The 21822-nt window shown below is 45.4% G+C and overlaps 1 protein-coding gene across 5 annotated transcripts in view; it reads left to right on the forward strand.

Annotated features, from left to right (window-relative positions):
- The window catches only part of kdm6ba (lysine (K)-specific demethylase 6B, a), an 88585-nt gene that overhangs the window by 45446 nt on the left and 21317 nt on the right, over nt 1-21822 (forward strand). For 3 of the 5 annotated variants that reach the window (XM_084003686.1, XM_084003682.1, XM_084003684.1), the window contains one exon: nt 13919-13980. The gene's annotated coding sequence lies outside the window, so the exon portion shown is untranslated. Of the gene's footprint in view, nt 1-13918; nt 13981-19516; nt 19876-21822 lie in introns of those variants that run through there. The other 2 variants (XM_084003683.1, XM_084003685.1) reach the window with 1 other exon arrangement.

Below are 21822 nucleotides of genomic sequence, written 5' to 3' on the forward strand. Positions count from 1 at the left end.
ATGCTGAGACATTTTGAATGCACGTACACACACACACACACACACACACACACACACACAGGGCGATTGGCAGAGGTAGTATGCTGAGTGTGCATATGACGTCTTTGTGAGATGGAGACGAGCTGCGGTTTGTTGATTTAAGGTAATGGCTTCCAGTTGTCTGAGTCGGGAGACGGCCGTGTCACTATGACTGCCGATTGGCAGACTGAGTGAATACAAAATCCATAACACACACACACACACATGCACCTGAACACACAGAGATTGTGTTATATGGGTTTCCTGAGTTTGGCTCTATAACAAGGAGCTTGTGACTGACGGTGTGTGTGTGTGTGTGTGTGTGTGTGTGTGTGTGTGTACGTGCGTGCGTGCGTCCTAACTGCATGGCTGATTTTTATCACACCTTGACAAAGGTCAATGGAGCTGTGTGTGTGTTTATAGGGTCTCTTGCATAATGTGTGTGTGTGAGGTGTGTGTATACCTGCTCTGTAATAAAGATGCTCATGTTTCTGCACCAAAAACGTCTGTATTTCCCGACAATAATGTCCGATGCTTGTATTCATTATAGTAATTTTCATTACTATAATGAATACATTATTCATTTCATTCATTTCTAACCGTAACAATGAATAATCCCACAGGAAGTGGATGTGGATGGGTTTCAGACACCAGAGAGCAGCCCACCCTCCGAGGGAAGGTGATGATACGGGGTTGGGGTTACGATGTTTTATGTACCAACAGTAAACTGCTCTCTGTCATTTTCTTTTGAACCAAATTATAGAGAGAGTATAGTTACAATAAGAGTATGAATACAATCCTAACAATACATCCCCCGCCCCCCCCCCCCCCCCCCACACACACACACACACACACACACTCTGACCCTCGTCCACTCTTTTCTATTGTTTTTCTTCCCAACCTGCTGCCCTCTCTCTGCTCGCTTCTTCCTCCCTCTCCCTCCCGCTCTCTCCTGTGTGTTACGTCGCCTGTCACTTTGACCCACTTTCACACTGAACCATGACCCCTCTCACTTGTGTAACTCCTATGATAACCCTACGATGTGCCTCGCTCCGCTTCCTCTCAATAAGCGAGTCACGAGTCACAGCTGAGCCACGCGGGAGTCCGTTTATTGGGTAAGATCCAGTCGAAGTTGGAGCAGATTCCTTTGTGTGTGTGTGTGTGTGTGTGTGTGTGTGTGTGTAGACATAGTTTCATGAGTGTGGTTGTGTCTGTCATGCGTTCGTAGGAGCGGCAGGTGTGCGTTCGTTCATCAGCATGCTCGTGTAAAACGGAGAAATCGAAGCTGCGTCTGTCTTGAAGCGTTTACGAGGATATCTGTGACTGCATGAGTGTGTCTGGAGGGCAGCGGGTGCACCGTGACCTTTCTGGGTCTGTGTGTGTGTGTGTGTGTGTGTGTGTGTGTGTTTGCTTGCCCCCAGACCAGTAACATGATCTGTCTCGAGGAGCTGAGCCCTCCATCTCTGCTCTGTCCGTCTGCACCCTGCCCCCCCCCCCCCCCCCCCATCCGCTCACAGCCTTCTCTTCTCTCTGTCTCCCCCTTTTCCTGTCTTTCATCCCTCTTTCTCTTTTCCTGTCCCACCGTCTTCCTCCTTATCATACATTTGTAAATCAGTGTCAGTCAAAACTCAGAAATACATCTGTTCAAACCCTCAACTCTGCATATTTCTGTCTCGCAGAAACACACATACTGGGATCAGATGGCTTTGATTGCAATGATCAGAGAAAGGAGTGTGTGTGTGTGTGTGTGTGTGTGTGTGTGTGTGTGTGTGTGTGTGTGTGTGTGTGTTGGAGGGGAGGGGGTCAGTTGTAATGTTGTAATTTATTGTCACTCTTTTTCTTATTTGGCATGTTTGATATGTTTGATATGTGGTGCATGTAGATGTAGATGGGTGGGGGTTGGGTTGGGGGGGCAGGCTGATGGAGAAGGTCATGAGACAGGCTGACTCTCTCCCACAGGATTACTATCACTGATGTGTAGAATTACAAGATTGACACTGTGTTCAGTGTCTTCTGTCAGATGATCTCCTTCCTTCTCTCTTCATTTGGCAGAAACATGAACACTGTGACCCCAAATCTGTTTCCGAGGCATAAAAAAAGTCCGTTTGGGAGCTGAGAATCCTTTAATAAGAAACTGCTAAGACATTAGAAAAACTCCTACATGCATCAGCTGAGGCCGCAGGCCGCCATGTGTAGGCGGTTTTAATATATTGGAGGAGCGTTCTAATGAGGGTTACAGCCCAAACTGGACTCCTCCACCTTCAATCTTCCACTTATGTGTTTTAGGCTCAAAGTCTTTGATTCAAAGTTTCCAATTGAACTGGAGCTCCACCACGGCGTGGACATGCTCTGTGTTTGCAGTTTCCAGGGGCAGTGTGTGTGTGTGTGTGTGTGTGTGTGTGTGTGTGTGTGTGTGTGTCCTGCACTCTGTTGGCATACGGCGCTGTATAAGCCCACAGTGTAAACACAGCTGGCTGCCTCCGGTGGCTGCATGGGTGAACAGCAGCCTGCCTGCAGACACAAACCGCCCTAATAGAAGGATCACATTCAGCGCTGGTACATTAATATGGCTATTAGGCACGTCGGGACTCCTGTTGTGTTATTGGTGAGGCACATTAGTGTCGATGTTGCACCCTGATATCCACACAGATGATTACGTCTCTTAGCAGCTGTTCGCATTACATTGCTTCAGGCAGTTGTGATTTTTTTTTTTAAGTCGTCATTATTGCATTCTGAACATGAAACGTAAAAATGATTCCCTCATATGAAAAAACAGTTCAATGTTACAATTCACTACAATAGTGAATACATCACTGATACTGATACAACATCAGTGAGGGTGAAAGCAGCCTGTGTGTGTGTGTGTGTGTGTGTGTGTGTGTGTGTGTGTGTGTGTGTGTGTGTGTGTGTGTCGTTTTGTGTGACTTGAAAAAGCTGTCTAGCTCGCTATCATGGTGAAAAGTGAAAAAAACAGCCTGATGACAAAATACCGGATACAACCTTTTTATGATTAATTATCATCTTAATTGAGATTATTTCATTGTTTTACACACAAAAAAGACGTGTATATCTGCGACACAATAAAACGATGTGTTTCCGAATAAATCCCAGTATGATTAAGAGTTTCAGACATATTTTGATGATTATCGGGGGACACACATATATACACATATTTTATTTTTATAGATAATCATGACAGCAAATGTTCATCTCGTCCCGTGCTAATGTGTGCGGATACCTGTTCATGGCTGGCTGATAAAGATATTTATCAACGCTTCTGGTGAACCAGACACACAAAGAGGAGATAAAGCCGAGAGGAGAGGGCGGCCGCTGAACATTGCACATCATAAATAAAATGTCAGAAACACTGGTGCATGCTAGCCAGTGCTCAGGGTAGCGTGAAATCTGCTCTCACCCCCCTCCTTTCTTATCTTCCCTCCCTATCACACTCTCTCTCTCTCTCTCTCTCTCTCTCTCTCTCTCTCTCTCTCTCTCTCTCTCTCTCTCTCTCTCTCTCTCTCTCTCTCTCTCTCTCTGTGTGTGTGTGTGTGTGTGTGTGTGTGCGGGGTAATTGAGGTGTGTGACCTTGCTGTAGGCCTGGCAGGTGTGAAGGGAGGGATGGAGGGAAGCAGGGGATGAGATGAATGGGAGGGTGAGGGGAAGGATGGATGGATGGATGGAGCTCTGCTGTTATATGTTGGCAGACTGATAGCCCGCCTCCATGCATATATATGTATGCTAATGTTTGGCATTCTGCTGTGAACAGAAATACAACCAATGCTGTGTGGGTGGAAGCACATTCTCCTGCTGTACGGTCTGCAGCTTGGAAATGAGATTGTGTGTGTGTGTGTGTGTGTGTGTGTGTGTGTGTGTGTGTGTGTGTGTGTGTGTGTGTGTGTGTGTGTGTTATCGAGCAGACCAGACGGCATACATCATTTTCTATATGCTACATGTGTGCATCTGAATCGTTTCCACATTAAAACTGTGGCGTGTAGCAGTTTTCTACATCACTGTGAGGTGTGTGTATGTTGGTAATGGTTCGATGGCGTCCCAGCGGAGCAGAGGTGGAGGCGATTGGCAGCCTCTCCAGTCAGACCACCCTGTTGCTTCCTGCCAGAGAGATGTTGATCAATGCTGCTCCTACTGTCTCCCTGTTCCTCTGTTTACTGACGCTTCACAGAAGAGGATACACATGTTGGAGGCCATTTTCACCAAGAAACCCCTCGTCATTTTAGTCCCGGGACTACTTTTGGAAGAATTAAAAGAATCCTTGAGCCTATTATTGTCTGCGTTTCCATGGCGGCCTGGAGACCTGGAGACTGAGGGCTGGTGGAGGCTGCATGGGTAAACACAGCCTGCAGTCTAGTGTGCAGTCTAGTTACATCCAATCATGTCGATGATACAAAACAAATAGGTTTTGTTTCATTGCAATGACATGTATTTCTGCATTGTATTGACTGATGAAAATGAAAGGAAGGGCGTTTGTCACCACAGTAAATCATCTGATGATTATTTATTCACCTTATTGAACGAAACCAACATGAACATTCTCTCTCTCCTGCAGCTCGCCCTCTCGGCTCAGTCGAACTCTGTTTTTAATGTTGTCCAACAGAGGGAACTGCTCTCCCTTGTCCTGAAACACTGCTAAATGGATACTGGAGTGCTTGCTTGTTTCAGGAATAAAGCAGTGCATGAGTAAAAGCAGCTGTGCTGTGTGTGTTTGACCAAACTCACCCTGAAAAGGTCAAAATAGGGGTCTTTTCTGGTATGCTCCCCGTTGCTCTTGTGAGGTCAGACGTAACGTTTCCGTAACACATTCAACATGCACGAGTCTGAGCTGCCAGCAGATCCCATAAAGCAGAAGCACCTGGAACATCTTTCAACATGTCCAAATGTCATTTTGGCTTCAGTCTTTAACTGGAATTTAGAACCTTTGCTGAGGATCTGCCCACATATGTTCACACCAAACGTCAATGCAAAGACGTGAGTAGATGTCATTTGGACTTCATATTGGCAGCTTGGTGATACCCACCGAGTCCGACAGGACGGGGTTGGGTTTCCTGGTGGATCGGGGACTTCAACGTGTACAAAGCAGCAATAGTGGTGATTTCAGTTATGATGGATCTGCAATGCATCCTTAGAATCAACTCCAAAAGGGGCCGAGGCAGGAATAACGGGATCTCATCAGCTTTGATCTGTTAAAAGTCGAGCAGCTGGGTTTGACAGTAATTATAATACGTATGTTCTATAATGATGCATTGGTGTTACATACAGCCCTGCCACATGAAAATACATTTGTTTTTAATCTCCACAGTGAGCCTACCATCGTCTTCTCCAGAGAGTCTCTCACACAGCCACCCATCCCCCTCTCCCTCCTCTCCTCCGTCTCTCTACACCCTCCCCCTCCCCCTCCCTCCCTGCACAGTAGCACAGTGCATCTGTGTCATGTCACTGGGTTCTGGCGTCCTGGAGTAACCCACCACCCTCCCATACCAGTGCAATCTCTCTCTCTCTCTCTCTCTCTCTCTCTCTCTCTCTCTCTCTCTCTCTCTGTCCTTGTGTGGCTCACGCTGTCACCCCGAGCTCTTCATCTTCCCTCCTTCACCTCGCTCCTGTCTGCTTTCTCTGAAAGTCTCTCTTTCTTACCTGTCTCTGTCATCCTCTCTCCTCTATACTTACTGTGTGTCACTCATTTAATATCTTTCCCCCCCGTCTCTCTCTCTCTCACCCCATCATGCATCACAAATACACATCATTGCTGTCTCTCCGTCCTTCCTGTCTCTCATGAGGCGTACACAGAAATAAAACTGTCTTGGTGCATACATTAATAGATCCAAGCTCTGTAGCCGGCTGCTGCATGCATAATCTATCTGCTTATACGGAGTATGAACAGTGCACTTATGAAGCTGTGTGTGTGTGTGTGTGTGTGTGTGTGTGTGTGTGTGTGTGTGTGTGTGTGTGTGTGTGTGTGTGTGTGTGTGTGTGTGTGGCTCCTCCCTCCAGAGAGAGATAGACAGGTGTAGGCCAGATTGAGTTCCGCCTCATTTCCTCTGCCCTGTGCAGCTGGTCAAGGACACACACACACACACACACACACACACAGGAATGTCTTGGACACATGGTTATGCACTCATGCACACACACTTCAAAAACAATGTGTAGTAAACATGTATACTACACACTTCAAACAAAGACACCATGGAAGATGTAGTGGGATGAAATGCAGCATGAACAGAAACTATACAGTGTGTGTGTGTGTGTGTGTGTGTGTGTGTGTGTGTGTGTGTGTGTGTGTGTGTGTGTGTGTGTGCATGTACTTGTATTGCTATGGAAGGAGATTATAGGAATGATTACAACACGATTGGCTGAGGAGTTCCATGGCGGCGCTGACAGATTTGCCCCCAGTATGAAGTCACTGAAACCCCTCCCACCCCTTGCTGAATTCATACTGTATCCAACACACACACACACACACACACACACACACACACTACACTTGTATATTCATATGTCTTTGGTTATTTATATTTGGCTTGACAGCGCTCATATTGCCGTTCTTTTTCATGCTGGTATGACATGTATCAGTGGAGGATTATGATACACACACACTCATGAACACACACACAAAACAACAACAATACTTCTTGTGTTGTCAAGGCACCATTTAGACAGAAAAGATTCCACCGCTCCACATGTTTTTCTGCACTTGAATTCTTCATTGTTATTGAAGACATTTAGCGGATGGATTCCCAGTACAGTAGAGCGATATTACAATCATTGAATGCATTGTTTCCTGTGAGATGTCTAATATTAGAACGTGGTAAAAGGGCTGCAACATTTAAAAAGCATTATGCTACATTTCTTTCCAATGCGGATGCATCACTATTATTATCCCGATAATCATCGAAATATGCTTAGAACACTTAATATGGCTCTTAAACAGACAGGCATCACTCAATAATGTGTTTTATTGAGTCACAGATGAGACACAAATGTTTTTTTAGTGGACATCCTTTTTAGTGAAAATCTTTCAAATAATCTTAAAAAAGTCTCCCTGCATAAATATCATGATATCGAGCCAAACTACTTCTTCAAATCCCTTGTGACGATATTTACAATTACCTTGGTAATGGAAATCCACTTCAAAATCCACTATTGCCCCATCTCTATACACCACAAACACACACACACACACACACCCCCCGTTGGCTGTAATGTCTGTGCATTCTATACATGTGTTGAGGCCTGTTGTGTGATTATAGGTGTGTGTGTGTGTGTGTGTGTGTGTGTGTGTGTGTGTGTGTGTGTGTGTGTGTCTGTGTGTGTGTGTGTGTGTGTGTGTCTGGCTCCTACCCAGTACAGGAAGTGTGGGTTCAGTGTCTGGAGGGCAGCCAGACGGTCTCCCTCCCCTTTAAATGCCCGATGTGTTGCCTTTAAGAAGGCAGCCTATAGGAAGAGATTTAGCAGACAGAGGAAGAAGAGGGTGGGCTTGGTATGTATACATTATGGGCTTGTATGCTTACCTGCTGGTGAAAGTGATTGAGTGCTTGTCATATTCTGTGTGTGTGTGTGTGTGTGTGTGTGTGTGTGTGTGTGTGTGTGTGTGTGTGTGGTCCTGTGAAGACGGTGTGAGCCACCATGTGGGGATCACGTGTGCCACAGCAGATAAAGAAGTCTTTGTGAGCAGATGCAGAAGATGCAACTCAAGCTCCACACATCTACTTAAGCACACACACACACACACACACTATTTTTCTGCCTATACAAACATACTCTGTTGCACTTTAACGTGTCGTCAAACAGATCATTGTGTGTGGCTGGTTGCAAATAAGAAATGCCTATATTATATATATTATTGAGTAAGAAATCCTGATGGTTTGGTGGGAAAACAAAAAGCTGTGTGACTGTAAAGACCTGAGTCAGTCTTTTTGGTATGTGACGGTTAACTTAAATGGCATTGTGCAACTGGATTGTACAGTTTAGCACCTCTACACTGGTATGTAGGCTTGGCAGGGCTTGTCTAACCTCTCTCTCTCTCTCTCTCTCTCTCACACACACACACACACACACACTATTCAGTGCCAGATATAGTAAGAGTGCATCCTGGGCTAATGCCCACACCCTTAAACACACCTTCCCCATAAACTCCTCTAATTCCCTCTTCATATTGCACCCTCATTACACACACACACACACACACACACACACACACACACACACACACACACACAGGTTCATAAAGGGCGAGGAAAGTGCTGTTATTATGACTCATTGTTAGTCCCACCACTTACCACCCTCAACAAAAAGATCACTTTCTTTTCTTTGTTTTCAGTGTGTTTTTCTGGTTTAGTATGAAGGGGATGCCTCCGGCCTCCTTTTTCAGACTGTGTGTGTGTGTGTGTGTGTGTGTGTGTGTGTGTGTGTGTGTGTGTGTGTGTGTGTGTGTGTGTGTGGAGCGAGTCGAGGCACGCCGGCTGCCAGCTCCTCTTCATACTTGCTGTTGTTGTTTTGCAGCGAGCAGCCGTGTCAGCACACAGTCTGCAGTGTCCAGAGCTGAGTTGAGTCACTGCGTAGTAACGTGTCTTCATGTGTGTTTAGTGATCAGCTCCCACCATTGTGTCACTCCACAACACTGTCTGTCAGAGGATCTAATCAGGGGTGCTTTTTTGGTGGCAGTCAAATAAAGCAAAGTTTTCCAGAGCGTTTGTGTACTCAAGAAGTCGTCATGGCGACACCACCCTTTGGTTTGTAAACTACGGCCTAGCCTTGGTTTTGGCGTTTTGGCCGCCTGAGGGTCGTTGGAGTGCAGAGGAGCGGTAGAGCGGCACCCGCACTGCATCTGGATCACTTTGGAGCGTGAGCGTGGTCGGCATATTTCATGGAATCTGCTGTGTATTACATATTCTTTTGTCTGGACACGTGTAGAAACCATACTGATGCTGCCGATAGAGAAAGACAAGTAACCCACTGCTGTTTCTGCTCTCAGGTGTGTTGGATGCTGTTTTGTAGTTTCAGGGTTTTATGGCAAAGCCGTGTTTTATTTTGAAGGATTGTCGTCACGGGCCGGCTCCTCCAGCTGTGCGGGACGCTGCCCTGCGGCGGCTGTGCTGTGGTTGTGTGTCGGCACGTGAGAGGGTAAAAACAACACATGACCACTGTTGAAAGGTTCATCAAACGCTCATTTCTACATGCTTCTTTCACACACGCACGCACACACACACACATAATGGTACTGTTCACAGGTCGTGGTTTTGGCAGCAGTCACAGCCGGACTGCTTTCATTAGCGTCTGTCTAGACACGATTTATTACCAACTGTTCTCTCTCGTCTCCTCCTCTGTGTCTGTCACCCTGCTTGTGTGCAGGCGTTTCAGACACTTTTGGTGTGTCTGTGTGTGTGTGAGTGTGTGATGTGTGTGTGTGTGTGTGTGTGTGGTGTGACTCTAGTCTGTCTGTCACCCTCTTCCTCTTTAAGTGGGTGTCATTTTCCTGCTCGTCCCCAAACAGGAAGTCTGTCTTGTCTATGCGTTCGTGTGTGTGTGTGTGTGTGTGTGTGTGTGTGTGTGTGTGGGAGTCGGAGTGGGTGTGACGGTTTGTGCGCCGGGCTCGGTTCTCACATGACCTTTTACCGAAGCCATGTGGCAGAAGTTGACGGAGCCGAGCGGCCCGACCTCAGTCAAGCTGACACTCCTCCTCGCTGTCTGTAGCCCGGCCAAGCCCGGCCGCCGGCACACACATGCATGTTTACAGCAGAAAACCTCTCTCATGCACGCACGCGCCAAATGTTTGCTTTCAATCCACTTTATTGTGCTTGAGTGGCGCGACATTTCATATAGCTTTTTAAATAGCAACAGATCTGACAGTGTCAGCGTCAGTGAAACAACTTGAACTACAGCAGCCTCACACAGATGTCCTCGCCGACCCGCAGCCTGATCTCAGACAAGTTCAGCATGCAGTGTGACGGCATTCCACGGCACCCACACACACACACACACACACACACACACACACACACACACACACACACACAAGCGTTATTCAAGGATTGAACCTGTTCTGAGACTCATTTGCCACAACTCCTGCAGCAGCCTGCTATTTCTTCAATTTGTGTGTGTGTGTGTGTGTGTGTGTGTGTGTGTGTGTGTGTGTGTGTAGGTATGAAGCTTTTTGCCCTAACTTGAAGAGACCCACTGAATCACTAGTGACTAAAGGCTGGAGCAGCCCAAGCATGGCTACTCTACTCACGCCATGCAGGCTCACACATGCTGAGGTGTGTGTTTGTGTGTGTGTGTGTGTGTGTGTGTGTGTGTGTGTGTGTGCGGTTTTGCCATTAGGTGAATGTTGTGAGCTGACTTAAATGTACACTAGTCTGTGTACTTCATTGGAGAAAACAGCACGTATTTGTTGAGCATGTTTTCATGTGTTTGTGTGTGTAGCCTTTGGGTCTGTTGTTTCTTAGACGTTCATGTTTTGTAGATTTTCTCAGAAAAGATGGTGTGTGTGTGTTTGTGTGTGTGTGTGTGTGTGTGTGTGTGTGTGTGTGTGTGTGTGTACTCAAGGTGTTCTAATTGTTGTGGTTCTTGGATTGGCCAATGGCCGTAATGCTTACCACATGATCTCCATCTTTCTGATTTGTTTCCAGCCGGAGTCCTTTGATGCGTGCACACTTGTTTCCTGGAAAAAACAACCTTAAAAATAGGTTTTTGTTTTAAGAATTGGGCTGATTTGACTGAACCCTTGAATGAATGGATTCACAATACATCTGCAGGAGTTTTACATATTCAAGACTGAAATCATTAGGCAGCAGTACTTAAACACAGTAAGTGTTTATTTAAGTAAGAGTGGCTTTATTTCAACAAACGCAAGCACAGCAGAAACGAAGGCATGAACGTTTGCCACGACATCCAGCTAGTCGGCCAATCAAATGAGTGCGAGTGTCCATTTGTGATTCCTCTAACATGAGCAGCATATTTCTGCTCTGTGACTGTTGATATATTTCATCCTCTCACGACATTCTTCACATTCTGCAGTACTACATGTATTCTCTCTTTCCCCCATTCGTCTCTGTCAAACCAGCCCTGCTCTGCTTTCTCTCTCCTCTCCTTATCTCTCTCAACCTATCTTGCTTGCTCCTCCTTTTTTCATCTTTTGTCTGGCTCAAGGCCTTTACTCCATCCTCCCCCCCTCCTCCCCCATCCCTCTACATCTCTTCAGCTCTGAGTCTGCGTTGCTCCACCCATCTGCCTCTCTCTGTGCTGTTTAATGTCAAAGGGAGATGCTCCCACTGCTTAACCTTTACAGACAAACCATAAACACCACTTTCTATATATTGCTCTCTGTTGATCGCTCATCCTTCCATTATCCCTCTCATTTGCTTCTTTTTTCATACAATTTGAATTTAAAACTCTTTTTCCTTTTGTTTGTTTCCTAAGTTGCCACCCCCCCCCCCCCCCCCCAAAGTCTCCCTTTCTCTTAAACCTTAAACTGTCTCTTCATGTTCCTCTCAACCCTCCCCCCTCTTTCACTCCACACAGTCCTGATAGTGATCAAGGTCAAATCATTATGTCAAGGCTCGTGACATTTATTTGATGAGTCATGAAAGAAAATATTCTACCCTTCAACACACAAGTACACTTGCTCTCTCTGGCATGCCTTCTTTAAGGTGGCCCTGCTCCGCATTCTCCATCCCCTACACACACACATACAGCCGGTCCACCTTTACAGTGTGGCCAGCTGTGGCCCTGTAGGGGGTGTAACCTTTGACCTTGAGTTCAAAGGTTTGGGGCCTCAACCACCAGGCTGCAAGATCAGTGAGGGCTGAGCCAGCTATATCTGCCTCATATTGACACAACTGTCTTACACACACACACACACACTCCCATGCACACAAGCTGCCTTCGGCTACGTCTAATGCGTCGGTTCTGTGTGTACAAGCTCAATAGAGTGAATGTGTGGGTGTGTTTTATGTTGCAGCCCTGTAGGTAGAACATCAGAGTGAGAGAAAGAAGGGCAGGAGAGGAAGACTTTCAACTTGTTTGTGGACTAGACATGGGACGATATGAAAATGTCACTTAAGGATTATCCTGCCAAAATAATTGCGATTCATGATATTATCTCAATAATCATCACAATATGCTTAAAACTCTTAAAATGACATTTAAACCAACTGGGATCACTTTAGATTTTGTTAAAAACAAATATGTGTATTCATCACAGATAAGAGACACATGTGTTTATTAGTGAAGAACAATCAAATAATCTTAAAGAAGATGATCCTAAAGGTTTCAAGTCACTGGAAATTCACCACGATCAACTTATTGTGAGATTATTGTGATAACATCCTCTATCCTCTATCCTATTGTGAACACACACACCGAATGTAGTGACCAATAGTATAGTCACCAAAACAAATTTGCATATTCAAAGCAAAATGGACAAAGTGTCATTGCTCTGTAGGTCTAAGGTCAGATGGAGGTTATAGAAGAGGTGATGTGAAGTGAGAGGTGGTGACATTTAGGTTGTGCAAAGTGTCAACTACAGCCATTTGTTAAAAGGGCACATTCTTAGGTTTAGAGAGATAAAAAATAATAAATAGTGTGTGTGTGTGTGTGTGTGTGTGTGTGTGTGTGTGTGTCAGCTTTCATGTTTGGGCACCAATCGCAGGTGCCTTGTGTTCTCAGGGTGCAAGCGGAGGTGTCTATGTCATTTGTGTGTGTAGGTGTAAGTGTGTGTGTGTGTGTAGGAGTGTGTGTGCGTGTAGGTGTGTGTATGTGTGTATTTGGGGGTGGGGAGGAACACCAAAGTGCCACCTGTTCTCAGTCATGTGGCCCGGCACTGACACTGTGAGTCACTGAACAGGCGGTGCATAAGGAACACACACACACACACACACACACAGATGGCCACAGCGCTTGTCCAGGCCCTGCTGTGTATGTTGACTGACACGCACACACACACAAACACATTTCATAAGTTACTCAGAACGACATTTCGACAACATCATGACCCCAGCACAGCCAGCATTGACATGGGACAGCCAGCATGTCATGATTATCCTGATTATCTAAAACATACTGGAATCACTTTAGAGAAATTGTTTTATTGCATTTTTTATTGGGCCTGATCCTGAATACAGGATACAAAAATACATTTTAAATGTATTTATACTTCGTGTATGCAGGGAGACCTTATGATTTAGGTTAATCTTATTTAATATTATTTGATTGTTTTTCACTTGTTTAGCTCAGGAGGTAGAGCAGATGGCTGGCAACCGTAAGATTGCTGGTTCGATCCCCGGCTCCTCCTAGCTGAGTGCCTGGTGTCCCCGAGCAAGACACCTCACCCTAATTGCTCCTGACGAGCTGGCTGTCGCCCTGCGTGGTTGACTCGCTGTCGGTGTGTGAATTTGTGTGTGAATGGGTGAATGTCAGTCATTACTGTAAAGCGCTTTGGATAAAAGCGCTATATAAATGAGGCCATTTACCATTTTCTTAACAATTTATCAAATATTGCCAGTATGTTTTATTACCATTTAAGCATATTTTGACAAGGTGTTGATCTTTTTTTAATGCTTGACTAAAGTGCTCATGAACTCCTGACCACTGCTTCAACTCACACTGGAATTTCATGTTTGACCGAGTTTTGACAAAAGGTGAAAATAGAAACGCTCCGTCATCCCCAACATGCATCACTGCAACCAATGTAACACCACAGGTTTGCAGAAAAAGTCACTATCAATGGCTGAATACAAAACAGATATCAAAAGGTTTTGTGTGTGTGGGGGGGGGGGGGGGGGTATGTAAATGTTGACCAAAAACGAAACAATGAAGTCATGTTTAGCCACTGTGGTTTACACTGTTGGCGCTCTAGACTGACCTTCGTTCCTCCATGTTGTGGTTTCAGGAGGTGGAAGGTGTCATGGTGGCCTGCTGAGAGAGACAGACTACATTACCCATGATCACCAGGTAAGATGCTCTTTTAGCTTACACATTTCCCTCTCCCCTACACTACCTACATTATGCATACTGTAGTGCTAATGTTATGCTTTTATAATGATGATTTAGTGACATTTTCATGTGTTTTTTTCAACATGGTGAGACGTGTCAAAAGAGAATGAGTAAGAGGAGTAGGAGTGAAACACACACACATTAATTCAAGAAAGTGGTGTGTTGGGAAATCATGGGTGTGAGTGGGCAACGATGTCTCACACACACACACGCACATGATTCATGTGTGTGTGTTGTTGTCTTCAGGGAGTTGTGTACTTGGAGACCTTTGAGTCAGACTTGTATGTCTTTGTTCTGTACCAGAATCATGGTGACATCAGTGGAGGCTTTGGATTTCATCCATCCAGGGTAATGATCATCAGGCTGTTTCATAGTAAAAAAAACATGACCTGGAGATTTCTACTACCTCTACTACTACTACTACTACTATTACTACTATTACTACTAGCTAAAACTACTAGCTACTGCTACTATCACTACTACTACTATTACTGATATTTCTATTACTGCTATTACTACTATTACTAATACTACTACTATTACTACTACTACTATTACTACTATTTCTATTGCTGCCCTTACTACTATTACTACTACTACTAGCTACTACTATTGCTACTAGCTACAACTACTAGCTACTGCTACTATTACTACTACTACTACTACTACTACTACTACTATTAGCTACAACAATTACTAGCTACCTACTAGCTACTACTACTACTAGCTACTGGTACTACTACTACTACTACAATTACACCTACTAGCTACTACTACTCTTACTACTATTAGCTACAACTACTGGACTAATACACCTACTAGCTACCATTACTACTACTACTATTACTACAAACCACTACTACTAGCTACTACTGCTACTAATATAAGCTACAACTACTAATATATACTACACCTACTAGCTACTATAACTACTAGCTACTGGTACTACTATTACTACTGCTAGCTACCACACTACTACTACTATTAGCTACAACTACTACTAGCTGCTATACCTAATCAAGCGTAGCGTTAGTTCTGGCAGGCCACGACGTCAAGCTCTAAGTCAGCAGCAACAGCGTAGCTGTCAAAACCGAGGAGATCAGCTGACGGCTCAGCTGACTCCCCGTGCCCGCTTCCTATTGGGAAATTGCATTCAGAGCGCGCTATTTAAACTGCTCTAGCCTGACTTCCCTCGCTGCTTTCTCTGCCGGCGTTTGCAACCCACCTCCACCCCAGCTCCTCCCGTCATCTGTTATGTACCTTACCATTGTTCTTGTTGGTTGCTCTGCTCTGTCTGGGTTTTTCTTTGCTGCTGCGCTCCCTGCTTATGCCGTTCATGAAGGCTCATGAAGGGCAGGAAGGTGCTCTTGTTGCCTCAGGCTTTCCACGCAAGCGCGTGGAAGAGCAGGGAGTCCCAGAACAGTACCATACCGCCAAATGAAACTTGTGCAAATAAATAAAGATTCTTTTTGACAAAGTGGTCCTGACTGAACTAGCTACTATAACTACTAGCTACTACTACTACTACTACTACTACTACTACTACTACTACTAGCTAGTATGTAGCTCACATACATAGTTGTTTAACACTTTACTTCATGTGAGTTCTACCAATGGTCACATGAGCATCAGGCTGAGTTCACCGTCATCGTGATCGTTACAAGCTCATTTTCTAAAGGTTTTCTGGTTGTTTATGTTTGACAATCTCCTAAAAATGTAAGGTATTCCTTTATGAACCAGCTGAGCTTTTAAAGCTACTCTTAGCAAAGTTTACTTTTCACTATGTGTACATTTGGTATAGTTAGTGTATTAAATGAGTGCTTAGCTTATCTTGGAGCTACAGTCAGGATTAGCCGGTTGTTTGGGGAGTTAGAGAGAGAGCCGGCTCCCCATCGGCTCCTCTCCCCTTCAATAAGGGCACTCATTATCAGGCTGTAGCGCTCCGTTCAGCCGGCTACATCGCTGCTATATGAGGATGTGCTAAGCCAGGCTGTCTGTCTGTCTGTCTGTCTGTCTGTCTGTCTGTCTGTCTGACTGTCTGTCTGGCTGCCTGTGTGGCTCACTGTCCCCTCGTAGTGTGAGTTGTGCGTGGAGGTGATTATCATCATGTCTGTCGGCCTCTCAGTGTACCCAAAAGGCTGACTCACGGTATGCCACTTACACACAGGCAGACCCACACAATCCTACACATCGGAGGCTGAGAAGTACCATCTGTACCAGGGACACGGTCTCTGTCGCCTGCAGAGCACACACACACACACGGAATCACACACACAGGCTTACTTTACACAAAGTCTCCACCACACACATGAAAACAGGAGTGCTAGTCATGCATAAGAGCTGTAGGAACTTAAACATGGTGCTTCGCAAACCATGCTTTCCCTTTATTGTGTCTTCCTGTCGCTCACACACATGTGGGACCTCCGGGACTGTAATGCCCCGGCTTCTCTTGTTGTGGGAGAGGAAGGAGGGCAGCTCAAACATATATTTAATATTCGCAGACTCTTATTATATATAGTATACATCTGTGAGAGAAAGAGCTGGAGGAAGCTGTGTGTGTGTGTGTGTGTGTGTGTGTGTGTGCGTGTGTGTGTGTGTGTGGTATACCAGAGTCCCACCCATGCCCACATCAATCAGCAATCCTCTTCCTGCTCAGTTTTGAGAGCTAATGGTCTCCCACCACACTCTTTACAGTGCAATCACACTCTCTCTCTCTCTCTCTCACACACAGACGCACAGACACACACACACACACACATATACATTGACACATGCTGAGCAAAGTCACACACTTGACACAATCCACCAATAATAATAAGAGTAATAATCTCAGGCACTGGGGGCAATATGACAGCACAATACAACTCCAGATGAAAATAGAAAACAGAACAGCAAAAAAAAAAAAAAAAAAAAAAAATACAAGCTTCATTTGCATAAATAGTGTTTTCGGTCTATATTTGTGCAGGGGAGACCGGTGCAGAAATATCACCAACTTACACAACAGTGAGAAGCACATGCTGTATAGCTTATGCACCGAATGCACTAGTTTTAAGGACTGCAGCTATTCAGGGTGTAATATCTTCCAGATGATGTTGATAATAATGTGCATCCTGATTATAACACTAAGGGTGCAGGTTTTCTGAGAATGCCTCAATTCCATCATCTGGAATTGAATGAGAACAACAGTTTGTTGCACGTATTGACTCATCTCACCTGCAACAAGCTTTTGTTGAGAGTCTCTTAGAAATGATCCTCACTTTAATGCTTCCATTTCGGCAAACACGTGTTATATTTAAGCCTACTGTACAGCACTGTATGAACTCTATCTGTACCAGGAGTTTGTTGAGTTCTCCATACAGCCGTAAACAAACAAAACGTCCATACACGCTGCCTCCCAGAGTCATGAAGACCCCACTGTGCTGCAGCCCTCCTCTTTCTCAGTACAACACACACTATTGAACATTCATTGTCACTTGATAATAGACTCCAGATCCACCCTGGTGGTACATACCTCACATGCCATGCACTTACTTCATTAAGGGGTTGGAACAAGCACACACGCACGCACACACACACACACACACACACACACACACACACACACACACGCACACACCTCCTGTCCATCTGGCTGCATACTAATAGAAGTCGAGATGCCTTCAGTTATCTCAAAATAGACTGATGGTCTCACTGATTCGTACCGAGGCAGAGAGGTTTCATTATGTTCTGGCTGTATTGTTTGTTGTTTTTATTAGAATTATTATTATGGCCATAAATAAACTGTGTGTCCTTATGTCATCATCTCAGCATCATCTGTGACACGTTGCCATCCTCTCTGCAGTGGCTAATTTTGCCTCCTGTTGTCCTGCTGAGGCAGTGCTTTCTAAATATAACCTCTACACGTGTGTCTGTCTGTGTGTGTGTGTGTGTGTGTGTGTGTGTGTGTGTGTATGACACATACTGTTGGTTGTACCAGTGTGGCTCTTTGGTTCGTTATTACAGAGTACAGGATGGTTACTTTGGCATGGAAAAGCTGGAACAAATGTTTCCGGCCTTGGACAGGCCCATTTGTGTTTTTTCTAAACCTTGTTTACCTTTACAGTCCTAGCCCTGTGTACTGTGTTACCATAATATATATGCTACAGTTTATATTCTCGTAGACATATTATGTATAATCTCTAAGCAAACAGTGGATTGTATTATAAAACAAACTCAAATGGTGTTGTGTCTTCAACAGCCATAGGCTAACTTTATTTGTCAACAACTTTACTGAACATTATAAAACGGGAGTTATGGAGCACGCTGCATAAAATAGACCAATGGAGTGGACATCAGGTTTATGTCACTGTAGTTGCGTGCACATTGTGGTGGCAGAAAAACTGCCATTATTAGGCTATTATATATAACACCACTGATAAACCTTAGCGACATTAGCATGTTTGCAGAAGTAGCATGTAAACAGTTTAGTTAGCTAATGTTATAACAGCACTGATCAACCTTAGCAACATTAGCGTGTTAGCAGAAGTAGCATGTAAACAGTTTAGCTTGCTAACATTATAACACCACTGATCAACCTTAGCAACATTAGCGTGTTAGCAGAAGTAGCATGCAAACAGTTTAGCAACTAATGGCTTTATTATTGTCTAACAACTAAGAACATCAAATATTTTGGCCAGTTAGTTGTTTATGAAAGCACATTTTGGGAGGCCAGGCAGGTTGTAAAGAATCCCTTTGACTGATTGTTCAGGTTCCAGATGGTCAAATTCTATATATTATAATTTTTGATGCATTACCAACATGTAAAAATGTCTTATTAAAAAAAAGTGAGTGATAAACACCAGATGGTGTTCTTAAACTGCTCCATAAATGATTAGTAAATTGTTTGTTGCTCTTTATAAAGCCATTAGTTACAGCCCATAAACCCTTTGTAAGAGGTGCCTGTTTAAAAAGTGTTAATAATGGTTAATATGCAGTTGTAAAATATATCAGGGACAATTTCACATACATATGGTATCCAGGAAAGCTGTAAAGACAGATTTGCATAGAAAAGTCTATTTATGATGGATGTGTATCTTACAGTGTGTATGCTTTATTAACCCGCTACAGTGAAGGTTATAGTGAGTATGTGTAACATGTGGCCTGTTGAGCCCATACATGGACCTGTTTAGAGTCCATTAACACTAGTAATAGACGGTCACACAGACGGAAGAAAACCGTGGTGCTGTTCGAGTCCGTCACGAGCCTTCCTAAAATAACCTAAAAGGAAACGGTCCACATGAAGAAACCTGCGAGGAGGAGGGGGAGGGGGAGCGGAGGAGCAGCTCCGGTACCGGGAGCCGGACTCAGTTTGCGTTGTCAGGGAATTCCGGGGCCGTGCGGTGACGTCACGCCACTGCGCGCCTCTGTCTCCGTGTGCGTGTCCTTTGAGTGTGCGTGGCTCTGTCCCTTTAAAACAGAGCTCAGCGCAATACGATCCCTGCCTGGTCGCTCGTGAGCGTGAAGCGGAGGGGAAAGAGCTCGACGCGGAGAGACACGAGCGAGCCGGGCTGTCACCGTACGGCTCGGGACGGGATATTAACCGGACTAGAGAGGAGAACGACTTTGTCCCGGATATCAGAGGGGCTCCACAGCCGTCAGGCGGCTCCAATTTCATGGTTGTTTCGAGAGGAAGCGGCGGAGACTAACAGGGATTACGGGGCTGGAGCTGCTCTCCGCTCAGCCGGCTCGTTGGGAATTTATCTGCAGACTCGGATCTCCAAACTTGCGGATACAAAGACTACAAAGGATACCGCGGAGGAGCCGGAGCCGTATTTCTCTTTGGAAAGTGCTATATTTGTGGAACTTGTAAGAACGGTGAGTCCTGTCGCTGTTTGAACCGGGAACATTTAAAAGTCCACTTTGTTTTGATTGTGTGCAGAGTAAGTGTGGAGAAGTAAGTTATGTGTTCAGTGTGCCGGGTCATTCGAGTCTGTGTTACGTTGTGTTTCCTAGAGGCTCTGTTGTGATTCAGTGAATTATTGGAATTGATAAAAGCGGAACCTTTGATCGTTCGTAATCGAAGAGGTGGGGGAATCTCGCCGTGTTTTTTTCTGTCAACCACAGGCGACTTTAAAACCCACGCGGATTTTCCCCTCATATTCACGATTGCTCATCTTTACCGGACAGCTTTAATCATGCTGTGCACGTGTTTGTGTCACATGCCCCTAAATAACCCCCATGTTTAAAGATTATGTCCCGGGAAAAGCTGGATGAGAGTCGTCCTGTGTACATACACTCTGGTGATAGTGACACCGGCCCGAGTCCACACAGGATACGTGTATTCATGAAATAGTGAATATGACCTAATCCCGGGACCTAGTCCGGTCATTGTTACCCTTTAGACTCCTGGTCGTCCCATGGCTGGAGGAGGGAAGGAGAAGTAGAGGACATGGAGAGAAAAGTGCCTGTGTAAGGAGATCTCACGCCATTGTGTGTGTGTGTGTGTGTGTGTGTGTCTCTGCTGGAGTCGGGGTGGGGGGTGGGCAGGATCACTGAGGTCGGCAGCCATATAAAGTGAATGGATAGCTGCCACCCCCATACAATCCTTAGGCACACAAAGAGCCGCATTGAAAGGAAGTGATTTGCATCACCTCTCGTTTTGGGGGGAGGGGCGGTGTTTTGGGCTGTCTTGAGGTCTGGGTTTCAGGGCTCGCCGGTGCACGAAAGTCAGACCGGTATTGTTTGGTCAACGTGATGTGTTATCTAATTATCACCAGGGAACTGAGTCCAAATACAGCGACAGGCTCTGATGCTGATCCTCTGTGCCGCTAACAGTCCGCTGGCTTTACTTACAGCAAATCAAAACACCTGAACACGCGCGGCTGGCGCGCGGCCGCCGCTCCACGCGGGGACGAGTGCAACACATCCCAAACAATAGAAGTTATACGAGGATAAAGTTCGGGGTGTGGTAATGGCTGTTTGGAATAGAGTCAACAGTTGTAGATATTGGTGGTTGTTGTGACCTCAACGCCCACAGCTGCTTAACGCTCGTTTTACTGGTCTTTGCTGAGGATATGTGGCCGGTTGGGGGGAAGGGGGGGCTTATTTGTCACTTTATTGCCTATAATAAAGGAGCCAGATCAGGAAGAGCGGAGTGTGCTGGCATGGGGTCGCGAAGAAAACAAAAAGGCTAAAAGAAAGCCTTTGATGGTTAACTTCCTATCAGTGAGATCGAGCAGCGCGGAAAGCAGCTTTGTCTCCGCGTTTGATGTCGGAGGCTGTAAAAAGTTAAAGGGCCACATCGCTCAGCGTTGGCCGGCTCTGCGTGCTGCTGCCTCAGCGCGCCCCCGCCTCCGCTCGTCCCGTGATGTCAATAGGAGTGTGCGCGTTGGAGTGAGTGGTTGAATGAACAATCACCGCCCATTTTACTATGAGTGATGACGAACACGGGGGAACGTTAAAGTGCTACACACGCGTCGCAAGGGGGGGGGGGGGGGGGGGGAGGGCTGCTAAGTCGGCAATAGTGAGTCGCACAACTTGAGTAAGCAGAACGTGTGTGTGTGTGTGTGTGTGTGTGTGTGTGTGTGTGTGTGTGTGTGTGTGTGTGTGTGTGTGTGTGTGTGTGTGTGTGTGTTAGGGGTGTGTGTGTTAGGGGTGTGAGGGTCCTAAGTAAACTAAGGATTACTTTGATCTAATTAAGATTTGTCCCCATGTGTGGCTGCCATGAGAAATGGGTCAGTAGGCTGGTTAAAGTGCCTTCTCATCTAACACCACTTTGACAGTGATGAAACAATAGCTATGTGTGTGTCGGCTGTTTTGTCG

Source organism: Eutrigla gurnardus, assembly GCF_963514095.1.
Source record: "Eutrigla gurnardus genome assembly, chromosome: 23".
NCBI classification, from domain to species: domain Eukaryota; kingdom Metazoa; phylum Chordata; class Actinopteri; order Perciformes; family Triglidae; genus Eutrigla; species Eutrigla gurnardus.